We start from the raw sequence: 5,438 nt of genomic DNA on the forward strand, positions 1-5,438 counted from the left end.
GGTCCAGAAGAGGGTCACAAAAATGATCAGGGGGATGGAACACCTCTGCTATGAAGAAAGGCTGAGAGAGTTGGGGTTGTTCAGCCTGGAGAAGAGAAGGCTTTGGGGAGACCTTCTTGCAGCCTATCAGTACTTCAAGGGGGCCTATAAGAAAGATGGGGACAAACTTTTTAGCAGGGCCTGTTGCGACAGGACAAGGGGGAATGATTTTAAACTAAAAGAGGGTAAATTCAGAGTAGATGTAAGGAAGAAATTTTTTACACTGAGGGTGGTAAAACACTGGCCCAGGTTGCCCCGAGAGGTGGTGGATGCCCCATCCCTGGAAACGTTCCAGGTCAGGTTGGAGGGGGCTGTGAGCAACCTGATGTAGTTGAAGATGTCCCTGCCCACGGCAGGGAGGTTGGACTAGGTGACCTTTAAAGTTCTCTTCCAACCCAAACTATTCTATGATTCTATGATTCTATGTATGTAGGTGCATACTATATATATGTATGTACGTACATACTACAGGGCTGCCAGAATGGTTGCATAAGACCAGTAGCTTTTAAACCCTTAACCATGGACCAGTTATGTTTTGGAGGCAGCATTCTGATCCTGTAAGGTCTCCCTCTCTTTAGCACTGAGAAAGTCATACTAAGTGTCTGCACTAATACTTACAGTTGAGCTACCCAGCCAACACACAAGCTGCTTTTCCCCCCTGTATCTACTCCCACTACCAAAGCTCAAGGCTTTGAGCTTCAGATTTCTAATACAGCATGAAAGATGCGTCCTAGGTGCTTTCATGAAATTTTAGGGCTTGATCTGCAAGCTACGCATCTCTCCTTGGTGTGCACTGGCAGTAGAGAAGGAAAGTGGGTAAAAAGCTTGGAAAAATGAACAAGGGGGTTCCTCTGCTCAGGGCCTGCACGACATCGTAAGTGCCAAATACAGGGGGAGTTGGAGGGAGGGAAAGGATGGAGGAAGGATAGCGGGAGAAGAAGGGAAGAGGTTGATTTGCCAATGGAAGTTCAGCAGTTTCCAGCATCAGGCTAAACAAGCCAGTACATAAGCTAAAGAGCCCATAGCATGAGCAGTCAGTGCCATGTTTCCCCATAAGCAATTTTCTTTGGATGTTGTGTGTTTATGACCAGAAGGATTCATGGTTCCTAAGGCAGCAAATGGGATATCGCTGCAAGAGGAAAAGCTGCTCAGTCAAGTGACTACATTAAAACTCTGCCAAATTTACCCTTTGAAAAAAACTTCTAGTCATCAAAATGATTCTCTGTGGCCACTTCTGAAAGGCAAATAGTAAACAACAAATCTTTAATTATCGTACTTAATCTTACATCGTCACATACTCCCCCTTTATACATACTCCATGTGAGACTGTATGAGCCATTTCACAGAAGCCAGAAAAAGTTAAGCATAAATTAGAGTCCGCTGAAAATTTGAGACACAAAAATCTTTGATGCCATTGGTTACTAGATTCTTTCAAAATAGACCTTCAACTTCCTTCCACAAAAAAAAAAGCTGTTTTCTGTGTTTTGGCCTGTTGCGCTGTGAGACACTAGACACTATGTTGAGAGAATCTCGCAAAAAAATGTAAAACCGAAAATGGCTATCTAAATACCACTTTTCAAAAGAGAGTAGTAACGTTTTGATTGATAGTAAGAGCTAGTGGATAATACAAGGCTAAGAGCGTTTATAAAAAATTAGCTAAAACAGACAGCATACTGCCAAGGCAAAAGATCTGGGGGATATATTATACCAGGAATCCTTTGAAGGTTGAAGAAAAGGGTTTCTAAAGAATCAACATGGGGATTGTGGGGGAGGAAGAGAAAATTATTACTGGGATAAAAAATACCGTAGAGTTTTGTGAAAGCTAAAGAAAAAAAAACACTACTTAATAGTGAGAAGAACTGAACTGGCTGCTCTGAACATACTTCTTCAAAAACTTTTTCAAAATTTGGATATACTTATATAGCCAGGCAGCCCAGTGTCTTATTTCAAATGAAATCCTTTAGCTATTACAACATAATACAGAGTTTCAGAAACCTTGAAGATTCATACCACTTTTGAAGTCGCACAGTAATGAATACAGGCTTTCTCAGGAGAGGAAGAGGAAAGAGAGGGCATTGATAAAGAAGAGTAACCGGTAGCCCACCGAGGAGGATATTCTCTGTGATGCCAAGAGAAACCCCGGTTCAAGTCCAGGTCAACATTTACCCTTACAAATGCTCTAATCATTGTAACCCTCCCTCATTCTCCTGCCAGGAGTGCATACGAGGCGTATTTGGTGTCTATTTTGAGACTCCCAAGCAGCCTCTGGCGAGAGGCAGGTATCTCAGATCTGCAAGAACTATGGCACAACTGGGCATGAGCTGGGCAACCAAAGGGGGTTTTGTTGTTGTTTTAATGAATATTTAGATATTTATCATAATTTAGGCAAGTAGGAAAGGTCCTCATGAATTGCTGCGCTACAATTAGGTACATAAATTATGCCTAATTGAAAATCAGGATGTATGTATGCATGCATTTTCCCCAGCAGAAGGCCAATTTAAGGCAGTCCTTCCTCCAGCTTCTCTTTCCTCACCCCTCAGTTGTGTCACTGGGTCACTGGAACTTTTTGTGGACCCTCTCTGAAGCCAGATGAGATAAATCATTTATGTTAAAAACAACAACAACAACAACAACAAAAAACCACAAACACACACAAAAAATCCCAAAAACCCAAAAGAAGTCTAGCTCTTGCAAGTATTTGACATCCTGATACAGGTGAACTATGATTCGCCAAAGAAAGCGTCCCCTGTTTTGGTGCTAGATAAAATGTTGTGTAACAAAACACTTAAGATACCAGTTGCTTTAGAAAGGCCTTATCTTCTCTCATTCATTTACTACGTTCACATCAAAGTAATGTCATGAGGGTTTAATTAAACATTTGGAAATTGCTATGGGTTCTTCCAAAGGAGAAGCCAATATAAATGAGACAATTACACGGAAATGGGTGATGAAATAAGTAAGCGATAAAAGTAATTCTACTTGTTACGGCATCTCTCTCTAACATCCAATTGTCTTTCCTTCACATCATTAAAATAGACCCCACTTTCCAAGCATATGTATGCAGATCATCTTTAAATGCAAAGTTTACAGAAAAAGGTAATTCTTTCAAAGAAGAGAATTGTGCTTGGCAGAAAGGGTAGGCATCTGTCAGGCCCAGATAAGATCAGACAGCTGTGCTCTATCCTGAAAGGGTGTCGTGAAGCTAAGTTTTCCTAGGGAAATAACATCTTTGGTATGAAAAGCTGCAAAATGTAATGAAGTCTCCAGACAAATAAGTAGAGAAAACAGAAACTCTCAGAGCTCATTTTTATCTAAAATACCAACCCTATATCAGGAGAAAAAATGCAGGATGAGAGGAGGATAACATCTTTACCAAACAGTAAAAAATAAGGGGTGGGAGGATCATTTCACTTTATATTCTCAATAAAATTAATCCTTTAGATTAGAATCAAAGGTAAGAGGTGACTTCAGCAGCAATAATCACTGCAGAGAGCCACCGGGATAGTAAGAGGGCTGGGACACAGGACACATAGGACAGGCTACGGGAAGAGGGGTAGTTAAAATGGAGACAAGAAAGCAAGCTAGGTGGAAATCTAACAGCAGTCTTGCAACAGCTAAAGGGGAAGGCGGAGCCAGGCTTTTCTGAGAGGTGCACAATGAAAGGACAAGCAGCAATAATCACAAGTTGCAATAAGGTAATTTTTTTTTTTTTTTACTTAAGGAAAAATGTTCCTCGCCACAAGCATGGTTAAGCACTGGAACAGGTCATCCAGGGAGGCTGTGGAAGCCTCCTCCTTGGAGAGTTTCAGAACTTGACAGGGCAAAGCCCCGAGCAGTCTGGTCTAACTTTGAAGTCAGCTTTGCTTTGAAAATGGAAGAAGCATTGAACAACTCAAAAGGTCCTTTTCAATCTAATTTTTCGTATGATTCTATGAAATGATGAGCTTATGGTTCTCTGGAAAGGAAGACTGTAGAACAGAATAGTAATAAAAACTTGAAAAATGCAATGACTTCACAGGAAAAATCTATACTTCTGGGCAGTGCCAGGATCTATTATTCCAGGTGAAAACGAGGGGCATTCAGGTATGCATATCAACAGGACAGCGAAAAAGGTTCCTGGAGAAAGGAGGAACTGAACATGCCTATAAAGCGGATTTCCAAAAATAGAAACAGTCAGTGGCAGGGCTCTGTTTCTATCAGAAGGACCTCTCAGGTCTATTCTGGGCTTGAATTAGTAAAAAGGCTTTAATGACTTGTTTGGATGATGGATTAAGATTTAAATTTACAGGTGATAGCTTTGGAGGGTAGTATTAGAATTAGAGATGAACTTTAAAGGGAGAAATGTTCTTAAAAAGATGCATTTCAATATAGAAATATACATAGTACTACACATGGAGAGGAATAATCTACTGCACAAACAAATGATGGAGAATGACAAGCAGAAAATGGTTTTTGAGGTGTCACATACCACAAACATGACAAGCCTTTGCAAGAAAAGTAAACCTCACACAGGATGCATATTTCATTAAGACCCCTTTCAGCACTATTTTCTACGATTATTAGAACCTTCCCGAGTTCTATCTGAAATGTCTGGCTGGGTGGAAAATCTGTTAAAAATTGTGACTTAAAAGAATGCTGTGTGTAGAGAAATACATAGTCTTAACTACAGGGTCTGTGCAAATGAAATGATGGAGGGGGACTTGAGATTGTGAATGCCAAACTAAGTAACAGTGATACAGGATATCTGTATCTTATTAACTAATAAAGGTCTACTGAAGACACCTGCAGTAGTATAAAAAGGAGTTAGGAGATCCTGAAATTTTCAAGGATAACATTTAAAGAACGTGTGGTGCTGCTAGTGATTGGAGCCTGAGTATATGCTAAACCCATGGATATACAGTAACTAGCATATCAGAAATGCATGGTAGAAATTTTAACATCATGATAAGAGGTATAACAAACTGATTAAAGATATATACCTGGGAAACAGGAGCCAGGCTGCACGGTAGTAAGGTCCTACTGTGTGCTGTTTTGTTACCACTGCAACCGATTATTTTTATTTGCCACATCGCTCAAAGAAAATCTGAGTGGAAAAGACAGGCTTTAGTAACAGGTGCTGTGAAATATAACAGCGTTAAGTGAGAGTTTCTGGCTGATGTAAGAAGCAGTCTCTGGAATGCTCAGTATCTATACCGGCTAGGTGCTAAGCACCAACCCTGGACCTAGCCGAATGTAGGTCAGGACCACTGAACCACCAGCAGTGACCAGCAAGACAGACCCGAAGAGAAACAGCCAACAAAAGCAACCCACAACATTCCTGCACTGCACAAAATATAGCTGAATCCAGCTAGTCAGGATAAAAATCAAAGACTACTTTTCTGCTACATAAAGCATGTTAC

The sequence above is a fragment of the Aptenodytes forsteri genome, unplaced genomic scaffold (genome assembly GCF_000699145.1).
Source record: "Aptenodytes forsteri isolate BGI_AS27 unplaced genomic scaffold, ASM69914v1 Scaffold11, whole genome shotgun sequence".
NCBI classification, from domain to species: domain Eukaryota; kingdom Metazoa; phylum Chordata; class Aves; order Sphenisciformes; family Spheniscidae; genus Aptenodytes; species Aptenodytes forsteri.